General features: G+C 35.0%; 1 long non-coding RNA gene across 2 annotated transcripts in view; it reads right to left on the reverse strand.

Annotated features, from left to right (window-relative positions):
* Positions 1–2,620: 2,620 nt before the first annotated feature.
* The window catches only part of LOC132657265 (uncharacterized), a 181,976-nt gene continuing 167,522 nt past the window's right edge, over positions 2,621–17,074 (reverse strand). For both annotated transcript variants that reach the window (XR_009595150.1, XR_009595149.1), the window contains one exon: positions 2,621–10,660. This is a non-coding gene — a long non-coding RNA (uncharacterized LOC132657265). The remainder of the gene's footprint in view (positions 10,661–17,074) is intronic.

Below are 17,074 nucleotides of genomic sequence, written 5' to 3' on the forward strand. Positions count from 1 at the left end.
CCTTTCAGAGCTTTATTTTTCTGTGATTATATTTTAAAATAAGAAGAAAAAGGGGAGGGAAGAGTGGAAGAAAATAGAGGAGGAGGAGGAAAGATGAAGATGATAGCGAAGCTAAAGCAACACTGTCTCCAGCTTTAGCTTACATATTGTGAAGCTAGACTCATAAAGTTTTATCTCCCAGCCTCTCTTCCTTTGCTATTCCTGGAATATATGAGCCTTAAAACACACTTTAGGAGGTTTTGTTATCTTCCCCTAGATACTGAATTAAGGGCCAGCACAATTTCACATTGCATAAAACTGCCACCCAGGGCTCCAGATTCTTCTTTTCGTGCCCTTTCCTTTAGCCAGTTTCTCACATTCTTTGCTCATCCTGTCTCTCTAGATACTCTGGCTGTCATTATTGATTCACACTTTCCATTCAAAGTATGATTTTTTTTTCTCTTCTCTAACAAGACTGTTTTTCTCAATAACATTAAGCCTTACTCAAAGATGGGACCTTAGGGTGACATTGTTCTCATTACTTTGTCCAAGCCTAGGGAAATAGGAGAGAAAATGGAAGGCTCAAAACTCTGTCCCTGTTCACACATATCCATTTCTTGACCGAAGAAAAGCAAGATTGGGAATTTATTTATTGATTTATCTTTTTGCATAATAAGCTATCATGCAATAAAATATTATGTAGCAAATATGCTTGCTATCACATCAAATTATATGCTAACTTATTGGAACAAATGAGTAATAGAAGAAGCTATATATCCTAACCGTATTGCTGAATCGCCATTGTCAATTTCTACTCAACATCAACCACAGAAGCAATTATAAACCTAATATCCTGGTTTTCTATAATGCAGTGTATCTGGAAAGCCTCTTCTGGAGGCACCCATGCTTTTCTCAGAGCCTTGTCATCGGGTCTGCCTGGACATTTTACCAGATTTTGTTACTCTGGTAACACAGTATGTAGAGCACTCATCTGCGTGTTCTCTGCGTTGCAGGATACTTGAGTTCAGTAAGTGTTTTTTATCTCAAAGAAGGTCACCACCATTTAAGGTTTGATTAAATCATCAAAAGTCTTTTGAGCTTTTACTAATTAGCTAATTCTTCTCACAAATATTATCCTAGGCAGAAAACCACCTGCCACAAGACACCCTAGATATTTGTTGGGATTCTAGGACTATAGACTCGCAGGTAAAATAATAAGTCAAGCCTTTGTCAATTAGTGACTACTAAGCCAGGGGAATGTGGACAAATGTGATGTATTGAGCTATTATGTGCCCTACTCTCCGTATAGGCTTACCGAAGTGATTTACATTTTAAAAGTGGCATTTTACTGCTAGTAATGAGAGAATTGGTTCTCAGCGAGTTAAAGTCAAGTTGAAGTTCAAGTCTTTAAATTACTTCCTGGTGTGTCCAATAATGTTTGGAGGTAAAGTTTGGGAATAAATCCACTAGTGATATACACATATATATTTATATATCAAAAGCTAAGCTTACTTTAAGAGAATTTATTATGATTACCAAAACAGTATTTTAGCATTGTTTAAATGAATTATAAAGATTTGATTAAGAAAAATATTGAAGTAGAACTATTATCTGAAATATTATTTTTTAATGAACTAAATTAAACATGCAATCTCATCTATTAAACAAAGAAATAAATATTTTGCCTCTATCAGGTTATGTCATTTGACTCCCCAAATGTTCAAATAAAGTTCATGACTACTGAGTGTGTAACCTGGGGCTTCATAATGCCAAGATTCAGAACCCCTTTAATATTTCCTAAGAAACATTTTTGAAAGTGCATATTTTTATTCTTAACTTATGAACACTTTAAAACCAACGTAATTGGTTGTTCAAAACAATTTCTGTAGTGGGGCAATTACCTGCTCAATTTCTAGAACAAACTGGAAAAGTAGAAACTGGTACTGTTGAAGTTTATAATGTCAAGAACCACGCTGGATCCTTCATACATCCTTCAGTTCTATGCTTCTCATTTGCATTCTTAATACTAATAGCCTGCAGTGCAGCTGACAAGTGTTTCAATAGAACTGTAATAGTCTTTGCAGACCATGTATTCAGTTTTCTGCACTTTGTTTATCAAACAATTCTCTACAACATTAGGAGCCATTAAGTAAGCCACTGTAAAATGCACGGTTCTTTTCTTTTCTTAACTAAATTAAAAAAAATTAGTTTTCAAGTGATATTAATATTAGATATGAAAGGACTATAAGTTTATAATGCTGAATTAACTTTATATAAATTTAAAGCATTGTAGGAACAGAATTCAATCTAGATTGAAAGCAAAAAAAAACTAATTATCTTTACTGTCACTCCAGAATGACAATAAGAGAATTTTTTTTAAAATACCCACTAAAACATAGTGACTGTGCTATCCATTAATTCTTTCTAATATAATAGATAAGTTATTCAGAAAGAAAGAAAATGACCCTACAAGAAAGAGTGAAGATGTGTGACTGGAGCCAAGAAAAATCTGTAAGTGTATGGGTAAATCTAAACAAATGTTGAAATGGCAAAACCAAAATACTCCCACTGGTGATAACTATAAGATATAATCAGAAGAGGAGACAATAATATATGTTTGTAAGAAACAGAAGAGAGAAAATTTTAGATGCAGCATTGCAAGATCATTTATTATTTTAAAAGATAATGAAAAAATTTATTCACTTCAAATTTTTTAATTAAACAGGCATTATAATTTCAATAATAGCTGCTTTAAAGGTAGAGGTAGAGTGCATAACTTCCAAAATGTTAAGATAAACAGGTAACAAATACATATTTTATGTAACACAGAAAAGAAAATAATAAAATAATATGGAAATTCAAAATAATACAGGAGGAATAAATCTTAATGTATAATATATCCATATTAATGAAAAACGCTTAAAACCGAATGATAGTACAAATACTACTGATACAGACTGAAGGATAAAGCCCAGAAGATATTTATACTTTTAAAAACTTCTACAGGGGAAATTGCTAGGCAGTATTTTTATGTTTTGGAGATTATGAAGATAAGCATGACATAAAAGCAATAAAACATGGATTGATAAATTTTACGACATCAATATTTTAATTTTCTTTATTTCAAAAAATGTTTTAATCTAGAAGAAGATATTTTCAAGGCATAAACTAGATTATTATTCATCAAACAAACATAGGGAGGGTCCACAAATAATAAGAAAAAACAATCAATTCACTTTTGTATATAATCTAAGGCCTTCCAGGTGGCTCAGTGGCAAAGAATCCTCCTGTCAAGCAGGAGATTGAAGAGACATGGGTTTGATCCCTGGGTCTGGAAGATTCTCTGGAGGAGGAAATGGCAACCCGCTCCTGTATTCTTGCATGGAGAATCTCAAGGACAAAGGAGCCTGGTGGGCTACAGTCCATGGGATCACAAAGAGTTGGACACAACTGAGTACACACATCTAAGAGAAAACCCTTACACAAAGTAAGAATGGATTAGAAGCCTAATATCCAAATAACTTATGGATAGCAACATAATGGATCAGTAATCCACAATGAAACTGGGTATACTGAAGCTATGTATTTCAAAGTTTTAATCAGGATTGAATTTAATCAATGTAAAATTTCAAAAATAGACTGACAAATACCTAAGTAGGATTTATATAAAGTACAAAGTGTAAAACACAGTTAGGCTATGAATAGAACATACAGAGTAAATTTTTTAAAAGTTACAGGAATATTTTAAAGCAAATTTGGACAGAGAGAGAAAGAAGGATATTATCAGTCTAGGAAAATGGGAGCTTCAAATGCACATTTTTAATTTTATTTCTGAAATGAATTTTGATGCCAAAATATTTGATTGCATAGTTTTTGAATATTAAATAGATGACATGATTAATTTTGAACTGTACTAATTATATCTCAGGTTATTCTGAGGATTAGTATTATAAAGGTATTGCATAAAGCACAATAACTAGTACAAATGTTTTTACAGTTATTAAAAATATTCTAAATATATTATTTAACTATGCCTCCCAATAAATGTACACATATGGTATAGTATCTTCAAACTCATATATAGAAAATTGTGTTTCAAATATAAAAAATCTCTTTGCTCATCTGAAGACCATCTCATCACAATCTCACAATGTAGCAGTAATTTTTAAAATAACAATGATACCAAATTTATGAAAACTTCTGCTTTATGTTTGCTTTAAACATTATTTTCCTTTGCTCATTTTTGAATTAGTATTCTTAGTCAATAATATGTATATATTTATTGATTTCTTCATTGAAATACATTGTTTGCTTTCTAGTCATGATGTGAATCAGGTAAGAAAAAACAAAAATATAATTAATGGGAACATTTCTGTTAAAGAAAAATCATAGAAAGTTAAAGGGAAAAATATATGAGTATAATGAAAGATAATAAGCTAAGATTTATTAAATAGATAGCAAGATTTCATCATTCTTCTGTGGCATTCTCTTCAAGTGCCTCAATATTTCATGTGATTTTTAAATTACATTCAGATCATCAAAATCTAAGAAGATAAAAAGACTGATTAACTATAAATTTATCTGTCAGTTTTTTCTTCTCATCATTTAGACCATAAGGGGCTTATTTCTTGTATGGGTTTTGCATTAGACATGCTTCTTCAGTTGGGACAAGAATACATTTTCAATTTTAGATACTGTCACCATATTGTACATTATAGCTCCATAGCTTATGCATCCTGCGTTAGTGAGTTTTTGTATCTTTGACCAACATCTCCACATTTCCTTCACCCACCAGCCCAGGGCATCACCATTCTACTCTCTGCTTTCATGAGTCACTTTTTTACATTCCACATACAAATGATATCATGCAGTTTTTCTCTTTTTGTGTCTGGCTTATTTCACTTTGCATAGTGTCCTCCAGGTTCATCCATTTTATCCCAAATGACAGAATCCCCTTCTTTTTTAAGGCTGAATAGTATTCCACTGTACATATATACCACATTTTCTTTATCTGTTCATCCATCTTTGGACAATTAGGTTGATTCAATATCTTGTCTATTGTGAATTATGCTGCAATGAACATAGGAGTACAGATGTCCTAAGATAGTGATTTAATTTCCTTTGGATAGGTAATCATAAAATAAATGATGGATCATATGTTGGCTCTATTTTTAATTTTTTGAGAAACCTCCATAATGTTTTCTGTAATGGCTAAACCCGTGTCCATTCCCACCAACAGTATACAAAGTTTCCCTTTCCTCCACATTCTTATTAACCTTTGATGAAATATCATTTTTCATTTTTCCTAACATGCACATTAGCCAGGGACTAACTATTTTTAACAGTAAATGTATTTAAGAACGGGTTTCCCTGGTGACTCAGTGCTGAAGAATCCACCTGCAATGTAGGAGACTTGCAGAAGACACAGGTTGGATCCCTGAATTGGGAAGATACCCTGGAGGAGGAAATGGCAACCCACTTTACTATTCTTGCCTGGGAAATCCCATGGACAGAAGAGTCTTGTGGGCTACAGTCCATGCACACAGAGTCAGACACAATTTAGCAACTGAGCACGAGGACATATTTAGGAAACTGTAGACAATGTTTTTCTTATCTATGTGTGCTGTTTAAACAAATAAAATAAAGCACTCAAAATTGTGCTTTTTAAAACATTTTTGTTTTATTTTAAAATAATTATATATCCACAGAATATTGCAAAGAAATGTAGACATTTATTTTCCACTCTTCACTTAGCTTCCCCTCTATTAACATCTTACATAGCTATAGTATAGCATTATAACCAGGAAACTGACATTGCTAAAACCAACATGAATTATTCAGATTACACTAGTTAGAAATGCACTCATATCTGTGTGTGTGTGTGTGAGTGTGCATGTGTAGATTTAATCACCTTTAGCACATGCATTGTTTTAAGTAGACTTGCATGCTCTCCTTCAAATCTCTAATCTGGCAACAACTAACATGGTAATCTGTTCTCCATCCCTATAAATATGTTATTTCATGAATGTTAAATAAAGGAGATCATGTAGTATGTATCTTCTGAGATTGGCTTTTTATAATATATATAATTTCTCAAGTTTATACAGTATATATAATATATATTATATAGTATAGTTTCTCAAGTTTATAAAAATTGTTATATATATCAATGCTTTAATTTTAATTACAATTTATTTAAATTTGTGATTAAAGGTATTCAGAACTCTGAATACAAGATGATGATTTCAAAGAGTCACAAGGAAAGCTTTGGGGATGTTTATAATATTCTATTTCTTTATCCAAGATACATGAGTATGTTTAATTTGGAAAATTCACTGAGCTGTATATTCATAATTTGTGAACTTTTAGAAAATATTTAACCCAGTAATATGAGCTTAAAAAGACATGGAAATGATAGAGACCAGTCTGAAATAAATACAGATGAAAACATCTTAAATGGAACCTTAGCAAATAAAAAGCCACTAGCTCTGGAACAATATATGATTAAATTGTGTTTATTCCTATAAATTTAATTTAAAATGATGATATTTAAAATGACAACAAAGGAAAATATAAGCAAGGTGAAAAGACAGCCTTCAGAATGGGAGAAAATAATAGCAAATGAAGCAACTGACAAACAACTAATCTCAAAAATATACAAGCAACTTATGCAGCTCAATTCCAGAAAAATAAACCACCGAATCAAAAAATGGGCCAAAGAACTAAATAGACATTTCTCCAAAGAAGACATACGGATGGCTAACAAACACATGAAAAGATGCTCAACATCACTCATTATTAGAGAAATGCAAATCAAAACCACAATGAGGTACCACTTCACACCAGTCAGAATGGCTGCGATCCAAAAATCTGCAAGCAATAAATGCTGGAGAGGGTGTGGAGAAAAGGGAACCCTCCTACTCTGTTGGTGGGAATGCAAACTAGTACAGCCAGTATGGAGAACAGTGTAGAGATTCCTTAAAAAATTGCAAATAGAACTGCCTTATGATCCAGCAATCCCACTGCTGGGCATACACACCAAGGAAACCAGAATTGAAAGAGACACGTGTACCCCAATGTTCATCACAGCACTGTTTATAATAGCCAGGACATGGAAACAACCTAGAAGTCCATCAGCAGATGAATGGATAAGAAAGCTGTGGTACATATACACAATGGAGTATTACTCAGCCATTAAAAAGAATACATTTGAATCAGTTCTGATGAGATGAATGAAACTGGAGCCAATTATACAGAGTGAAGTAAGCCAGAAAGAAAAACACCAATACAGTATACTAACACATATATATGGAATTTAGAAAGATGGCAATGATGACCCTGTATGCAAGACAGCAAAAGAGACACAGATGTGTAGAGCAGACTTTTGGACTCAGAGGGAGAGGGAGAGGGTGGGATGATTTGGGAGAATGGCATTGAAACATGTATACTATCATGTAAGAATCGAATCACTAGTCTATGTCTGATGCAGGATACAGCATGCTTGGGGCTGGTGCACGGGATGACCCAGAGAGATGTTTTGGGGAGGGAAGTGGGAGGGGGGTTCATGTTTGGGAACGCATGTACACCCGTAGTGGATTCATGTCAATGTATGGCAAAACCAATACAGTATTGTAAAAGTAAAATAAAGTAAAAATAAAAATTTAATTTAAAAAAAGGAAAAAAAAAAGAAATGATGAATGACTAGTTATACAGAGTCTAATAAAGAGTAAGCTTATGAAGGGCTGGTCAGTATTGACCAATTAATGCAATAAATAAGACACAAAGGAAAAAGAAAAACAATCAGTAAAATACTAAATGCCAAAAAATAAAAAATAAAATAAAATGACAGTCACAAATTAAACAAATTGAGAGACCTAAAGTTATTATTATCTCATAGAGGAGAATCATTAGGTACGATTAAATACTTCCTTGTATCAGGGGCAAAGCTCAAACCTCAAAAGATTAAAGGTTTACATGTGGCAGATCAAGTCTTAATAATTTCAGAATAATGTTTAGGGAAGCATTTTATTATCTTGGGAAAAGAAAAGAATGTCTTAAACAAGACACAGTGCTAATCTTAGAAGAAAAGTTTGTATAAATACAAATGCACTAAAGAATAAGTATTTATTAAGTGCATTCTTAAAAAATTAAAGGGCAAATTATAATCTGGGAGAAAATATTCACAACATAATTGATAAATGATTATTTTTAGAGACAAGATGCTATCTTAAAAACAAAAATGAAGAGTAATATGATTGATAAATGGGAAAAATAATTGAATAGTTCATAAAAGTGAAAATAATGAATGAAATTTTTAGGCTTATTTTTACAAGTGCAAACAGTTTAATTATCTGCATGCACATCAAAATACTTACTTAAAGGGATAGATCCAAGATGAATGTGAATCCAGCAGCTCTCCACTGCCTATAATTAGTTGTGTGGGACTAAAACACTTTGTCAAGCATTAGGAGATAAAAGTGGTCAAAATCTGAGCTGATAATTAGGACACTGGATTTTGCATTCTAAAAAAATTGTTACAAAATAAACTGGAGAGAATGCAAAAAAAAAGGAAGGGAAGCAAAAGCAGTCACAACATTGGCAATAGCAGGGACTAAGTCTTGGGTGTTCTAAGTTTTCACCATACACAGGACTCTAAGAAATGGAACAAATTTGTTAAGATGATAACGAGTCATCCACAGGATCAGGATTCTAAGTCAAATCTATCCAATTCAGTAGAGACCTTGCTTTTTCACATGAAACGCTATTAGAGAACGAAATCTAATTCTCATTTTTTGGTGTATTTTGACTTGGTATCACCTTAATGACTCAGATTTAGAAGACTGTTCTTTTTAAGATTTCCAAAAAAGAATGCTTGACAAGTTAGCAAGCATGTATCTCATTAGCTCCTGGGAAATGTCAGATTCATTCACACATTCAGAGAGTTAATGATACATTTCTGGATGTTTTCTTATAAGTAACTATTTTCTACCTAATTATAGAACACCTAGAAAGTTCTGTCCTTCTGTGAATTGTGGAAATTCAATCCTCTATTAATTCAGAAAACATGTACTCTGTAAATGTGTGGAGAATAATATATGGATATACAGGAAATACTTATGAATACATAGAGAGTAATATGTAATACTTTTCTGTCTAGTGTTTTACTGTATATACTATAAATGTGTGTGTGTGTGTGTGTGTGTGTGTGTGTGTGTGTGTGTGCATGCTCAGTCCTATCCAACTCTGCAAACTTATGGACTGTAGCTCTCCAGGGTCCTCTGTCCATGGGATTCTTCAGGCAAGAATATTGGAGTGGGTTGCCATGCCCTCCTCCAGGGGACCTTCCTGACTCAGGGATTAAACCTGTATCTCCTGCCTCTCCTCCATTGTGGTTGGATTCTATACCCACTGAGCCACCTGGAAAGTCCATATAGCATTGTCCATATACATATTATATACATATTTTTCTGACAGTTGGAGAAGATATCTATGATAAAGTTTCATGACTGTAAATGTTCCTCTTCTTAAAATTTTGATTACTATTTTACTTCCTAAGCATGTAAGGAACTATGGCAAGATATTAAGTTAGTTATTTCTAACAATCCATCTGTCCCTTATCCACTCTATAAATGAGTCAATTTTTTAATCATAAAAACTCAATTTACCCATCCCCTTTAAGTAAGTAGAAATCATCCCATATTCTTCTAAAGCTTTATTAAGATACAGGGTACACTGCTGATAAAATGCAAGGGGCTTTGGTTCAGTTCAGTTCAGTCACTAAGTTGTGTCCAACTCTCTGTGACCCATGGACTGCAGCACACCAGGCTTCCCTGTCCATCACCAACTCCCGGAGCTTACACAAACTCATGTCCATCAAGTCATTGATGCCATCCAACCATCTCATCCTTTGTCATCCCCTTCTCCTCCCGCCTTCAATTTTTCCCATCATCAGGGTCTTTTCTAGGGACTCAGTTCTTTGCATCAGGTGGCCAAAGTACTGAAGCTTCAGCTTCAGCATCAGTCCTTCCAATGAGTATTCAGGACTGATTTCCTTTAGAATAGACTGGTTGGATCTCCTTGCAGTCCAAGGGACTCTCAAGAGCCTTCTCCAACACCACAGTTCAAATGCATCAATTCTTTGGCACTCAGCTTTCTTTAGCCGCTTCCCTGGTGGCTCAGGTTAAAGTGTCTGCCTCCGATGCGGAAGACCTGGGTTCGATCCCTGAGTCGGGAAGATCCCCTGGAGAAGGAAATGGAAACCCACTCCAGTATTCTTGCCTGGAGAATCCCATGGATGGAGGAGCCTGGTAGGCTACAGTCCACTGGGTCGCAAAGAGTCAGACACGACTGAGCGAATTCACCTCACCTCACCTCACAGCTTTCTTCACAGTCCAACTCTCACATCCATACATGACTACTTGAAAAACCATAGCTTTGACTAGAGGGACCTTTGTTGGCGAAGGCTTAAATTAAGCAAGAACTTAAATTAGATTGAAAGTTATTTCATATACACAGAACCACTTAAAAGCCCAAAGAGCCTAGGTACATGCAACAGCTTTGTTCTGTGATTCCACCCCTCTCCTCAAGGGATTTGTTTTCTTATTTCATGCTCCATTATTTCCATAGCTATTGGCTTCATCAGCACGGTTTGATGTTCTTCCACCACACTGGACATTTCAACCTGCAAAAGGGAAGAAAGGAAGACAAGGATAAGAAGTCTCCTTTTAAACAAGCACCCTTTACTTCTGTTCATATTTCATTGGTGAGAGCTTACCTGCAGAGCCATACCTGGCTAAAAGTGTGAGGATGAGAAAAGTAGTTCATAGGTGTGCAGCCCAGAAAATGTGCCCAGGAAGTAAGTAAAATCTTGTTTTGAGAGTAAGTAAAATATTACTTGGAGTTACTACTTTATTTTAATAAATTGCATAAAAACCAGTAAGGATCAGAATTCATATTATGGCTATTTACAACTATTTCCCCCAAAGATACAGGCTCAAGAACCATGTGTTCTGCTTTACAAGTTTTCAAAGATGACTTTACCAACTATGATGACATTACAAGGGTCACCAACTTTCCAACTTCATGGGTCCATCCCACCTGACCAGTAATCAACATCACATAATTTAAGTTTATGTTATAATTTCTGCTTTATCTTAATTGAAGTTTAGGCTGCAGTATCAAGAAGTCCTCAAGTGGAATAACTATATTTTGTAGTTTCACAGAAGCTAGGTGCAGCCAGGATAACTTGGGGAATGTATTTTGGGATAAGTAGCACAGCACTTTAAAAACTGAAATGCCACTATCATGCTAAAATGCACCAATAAAGGTCATCTAATAATTCGATTACATGTTATGCCTTACTTAAATACCTTCCCCCATTCTTCCCTTATTTCATTCTTCTTTCTTTTTTTTCTTTTTGTTGTTGTTTTAATTTCTTAATTTTTATTTTTTTTAATTTTATTTTTACTTTATTTTACTTTACAATACTGTATTGGTTTTGCCATACATCGACATGAATCCACCACAGGTTTCTTACAATAGCTCAGTACTGGACAACAATACTCCCAGCTTGAGTATTCTTTTGCTGTGCTATGCCTAGTCGCTCAGTCATGTCCAACTCTTTGCAACCCCATAGACTGTAGCCCACCAAGTTTCTCTGCTCATGGGGATTCTCCAGGCAAGAATACTGGAGTGGGTTGCCATGCCCTTCTTAGGGGATCTTCCCAACACATGGATTGAATCCAGGTCTCCCATATTGCAAGCAGAGTCTTGACAAACTGAGCCACCAGGGAAGCAAGATTCAATTCTCTAACTCATCTCTTTTTCATGATATCTTGCCTTCATTTTAGCAAGCTCTGTGTCTCCTTAACTGCCTACTTTTCTTAATCTATGTTTTATAAAAGGTGAAAGTGAAAGTCACTCAGTTGTGTCCAACTCTTTGCAACCCTATGGACTATACAGTCCATGGAATTCTCTAGGCCAGAATACTGGAGTGGGTAGCCTTTCCTTTCTCCAGGGAATCTTCCCAACCCTGGGATCAAACCCAGGTCTCCTCCACTGCAGGCAGATTCTTTACCAGCTGAGCCACCAGTAAAGCCCCTCTGTAGTTCTTAAATTTCCCTTCCAAGTTCTACTTATTATTTCTAACTATCTGATTATATCTCCACATTAAATGTCCATTCATCTATTTATTGGACATGTGCACATCTATTTATTTAAAGAACATGTGCAGTCTTTTCTAGTTCAAGCTTGCCTTTGCTCATGATATGTCCTTCTTTATTTTGCATAAAATCTTGTTTGTTTGCTTTCTCTTTTTGTCAACATTCAACACATTCTTCAACTTTCACATCAAATGCTAAGAATAAAATACTTGTAAGAACTCAGTATTATATGAAGATTTTATCTGTTAAGCTGCAATGCAGCTCTACATCTTTTTATGGAACTCATTCTTCAACCAAAGTTCTTTTCCTTAGTCATCTTTTAAGATCATCTTCCCATAAAGTTTCCCTGGTGGCTCAGACGATAAAGAATCTGCCTGCAAATGCAGGAGACCTGGGTTTAGTCCCTGAGCTAGGAAGATGCCCTGGAGAAGGGAATGGCTACTCACTCTGATCCTCTTGCCTGGCAAATTCCATGGACAGAGAGGTCTGGTGGGCTACAGTTCCATGGGCCTGCAAAAGAGTGAGATATGACTGAGTGACTAACACTTTTCCATAAAGCCTACTGTGGAATACTAGGATTTATTTGACATCACTTCAGGCTTTTGCTATTTTGAATTTCATGCACTTCTTTTTTTAAATTTAAATTTATTTATTTTAATTGGAGGCTAATTACTTTAAAATATTGTATTGGTTTTGCCATACATCAACATTAATCCACCACAGGTGTACACATGTTCCCAATCCTGAGCCCCTCTCCCACCTCCCTCCCCATACCATCCCTCTGGGTCATCCCAGTGCGCCAGTCCCAAGCATCCTGTATCCTGCATCGAACCTGGACTGGCAATTCGTTTCTTATATGATATTATACATGTTTCAATGCCATTCTCCCAAATCATCCCACCCTCTCCCTCTCCCACAGAGTCCAAAATACTGTTCTATACATCTGTGTCTCTTTTGCTGTCTCGCATCTTCCCAACGTTTGTCTCCATGGTAAGCGAGGTCCGTTCAGAATAAATACATTCAGAACGCTCTCAACATGTCTAAAAAGACATCAGTGGAGATTTCAAAGTGCTGCTGTTGCTGCTGCTAAGTCACTTCAGTCATGTCCGACTCTGTGCAACCCCAGAGACAGCAGCCCACCAGGCTCCCCCATCCCTGGGATTCTCCAGGCAAGAACACTGGAGTGGGTTGCCATTTCCTTCTCCAATGCATGAAAGTGAAAAGTGAAAGTGAAGTCGCTCAGTCGTGTTTGACTCTTAGCAACCCCATGGACTGCAGCCTACTAGGCTCCTCTGTCCATGGGATTTTCTAGGGGCTGGACTCAATTTATTTTATGTTACAATACATGTCCACAATAACTTATACAGTGTTAAGTACTGCATGTATGTTATGGATGTTAGAAATTGATATGTACAATTTCTGAAGTGGAGAGAACACTGCAGGAAAATTCAATCATAAGAGAAAAACAATTAATAATACTGTTCTAAATTGCACTGTAGTTCATGAAAAATGCAAATACACTAAAATTTGAACAATGATTGTGTTGTGAAACCCCAGTTTCGAGACTTGTTTTTCTTTCTTCTATATCTATATTTTACCTCCAGTTTATTTATTCTCACCTAGGTGATGTCTCATCATTGGTTTCATTTGTCTATTTGTTAGCTTTTTTGTTTAATTCAAGGACTACATTTTCATTTACAAGATTTCTAGTATTTTGTTTGCCTGCTATTTTTATATAATATCATTTATTCTCACAGTTTCTAGTCCATTTCTCACTTGGAACAGTATAGACATGCTCTTTCATAGTCCACTACTATCTTTAGTTCTTTGCCAATGATTTCATAGGTATTGTGAAAATTGCTTTTGGTTTAATAGCCCTGGAATGAAGACTTTCTATAAAAATTCTATTTATGCTTTGTAATTATATGGGTTACGTAAATTCAAAATTCTTTAAAAATTAATTTTTAACATGGAACTTCTAATTCTCGTTGATGATTTATAGGCATCTTGCTTCCTTGCTTCATATTTAAGACATTGCAATAGAAACCTATAGGATCTCGTCAAAGATGAGGCAGTATTTCTTCAGTGTTGATTTAATGCAAAATGATTGGTTTCATTTCCCAGTAGCTGAATGTGATGGTCTATGGCATGGCCATTTTCTTACTGGAACTTAACTTGTGTATCACCTTTTGATGTCGCTTGGAATGGTTAACTTTACCGCCTAGTTGCAGTTTTACTTTATCTTCTTTTAACTTGTAAGTTAGAATTTATTTTCTTTACATTTCTTGAACTTAATTTGTGGTGTCTGACACTTTGTGACCCTACGGACTGTAGCCCACCAGACTCCTCTGTTCTTGGGATTTCCCATCCTAGAATACTGGAGTGGGTTGCCGTTTCCTTCTCCAGGGGATCTTTCCAATCCAGGGATTGAACCTGGGTCTCCTGGGTCTCCTGCATTGGCAGGAGGACTCTACCACTGAGCCACTGAGAAGTCCTTTAAGCTTAATTATATGCAACTAGAATTTACATATTTTTCAATGTGGGGACCCACCTCCATTAGTTCAGCCACCATGTTGACAAGAGTCCTCTCCTTCTCATCTGACTGCATCCTTTTTCAAAGAAATGGCTATTTATTATGGTTCTCCTTTAAGGAGAAATCTATCCCTAATCCAACATGGCTTTCTCTTACCCTAGTCCTGGTCCCCTGATTCACAAAATCTGAAATATATGTCTAAGAATAACATATTATACAATTGAGATACAGTAGCACTAGCCAGGACTGGGCTCTTAAAGAAGCACAGAGCCTTTCAGGATGGGGGAGGGCATTCCAAGTCCTATCTTTTTAAAGACTACTCTGCAAGATAGCTCAGGTGCTTTATGACATTTTTGGAGATTAAACAATTAGGTCAAATAACCATACACATACAAACATTAGAGCACAAATACCTGACTTCAGATGCACCATCATATAAGTAACAGTAAGAGAGAAATATATTTTTATCTATATGTAGCTCCTGCTATGGGAATATGATGCAATTTATTATTAAAATGCAATTAAATGTCAAAGTTCTCTTTCTCTTTGTTTATTAATCTTTCCAGGCTATATCACTAGGCACAGGTGCTCTGAACTCATTTTTTTTTAACCCATCAGTTGGTAACAAAAAGTTGGGATTTTCAAATTAACCATTTCATGTCCTTCTGGGTCAAACCAAAATGTGAGATCAAGTACCATCTTTCCATGGGGCATCTCTGGTAGCTTAGCTGGTAAGGAATCCATCTGCATTGTAGGAGGCTCTGGTTTGGTTCCTGAGTAGGGAAGATCCCCTGGAGAAGAAATAGGTTACCCACTCCAGTATTCTTGGGCTTGCTGGCTCAGTCAGTAAAGAATCTGCCTGCAGTGTGGCAGACTTGGGTTCAATCCCTGGATTGGGAAGATCCTCTGGAAGAGGCCATGGCAACCCACTCCAGTATTCTTATCTGGAGCATCCTCATGGACAGAAGATCCTGGTGGGCAGCAGTCAATGGGTTCATAAAAGGTCATACACAACTGAGCAACTAAGCACAGCACAGCACATCTTTCTATACAAATTTTGGATACTCTAATGACAATAGATATTATGAATCAATAGATCTGGAGGGGAAATCAGCTTTTTCTTTATTAACCCTGATCACATATGTAAAACTGGCAAGTTTGTCTTAATCAATCTACTAGATTATGAAGCTTTAAAATAGGAAGAAAGTTTCCAGCACACTGTTTTCTACAAGTCAAGTAATTATTTTTAAATTTGTTAATTAAATTTTAATTGCAATAATGTTTGTTTGAGCTTCCCAGGTGACTCAGTGGTAGAGAATCTGCCTGCCAACACAGGAGATGTGGGTTAGATCCCTACTTAGGCAGATTCCCTGGAGAAGGAAACAGCAACCTATTCCAGTATTCTTGCCTGGAAAACCCACGGAGAATATTGGCAGACTACACAGTTCATGAGGTCACAAAGAGGATGTAGAGACTAAACAGTGATTGTTTAGAGACACATCAACCCCACAGCACTGAGAATTAAAGCCCAACAGAGTGTTTTAGTATAAAAAAAATCAGAGATTTTCACAGGTTTAGCCAGATGCATTTTCAACATCTCTTTATCTATTTGGTAAATATCTATAAGTTCCATAGTTGATCTTAGAAAATATTACTTTTCCCACAATGTTATAAAGTATAAAAGCTTATTATTAGTATTTGTGACCATAACTTGCAATTTTCTCTATCAGAATATGAAATAAATCATTATACAAAAAAAAAAAAAGCTTATTTGCTGTTCATTTTTAAAAAACTATGCTTTACTGTTGAAGAAAAATACTCCATTGCATTAGAAACAGGCACTGTTTGACATCATTTTATGTCTTGTATGTGTTTGGGTAAAAATTCATGAAAATTAATCATTTAGAGAAAAAATCCACAAATCTTTATTGCAATAAAAACATTATGTTTAAGAAGAACAAATAATATTAGTAGTTATTTAATAGTTCCATAATTGGTGATATTGTTTGTTCATTTACTTAAGGTAGTATTTGACTGTTATTTCCACTGTAAAATTAAGTTTCTGCTTCTTTTTTCATTAATTAGTGATCTGTGAAAAACAATTTTAGACGGTTATATCCTAACATTTATAATATAAAGATTTCTCATTAACTTTCGACTTTTTGCCTAATCAATCACTACTATTGTAGTGGTTAACTGCTGATTTTTTCTATTTCTATCATTTTTTTCTAAATTTTTAACCAACATTCTCATATAAATAAATTTTGTCCTCCCCTTTTTAATATTTTAATATTAATTGTCAATATTTGGTAATGATTTAGTGCAATATTTGAGTATAACATAAGAATATAGGTCCAGTATATACCAATAACTTAAAAATACATTTTTATCCAAAAATCTT

This window comes from Ovis aries, chromosome 10 (genome assembly GCF_016772045.2).
Source record: "Ovis aries strain OAR_USU_Benz2616 breed Rambouillet chromosome 10, ARS-UI_Ramb_v3.0, whole genome shotgun sequence".
Taxonomy (NCBI): Eukaryota; Metazoa; Chordata; class Mammalia; order Artiodactyla; family Bovidae; genus Ovis; species Ovis aries.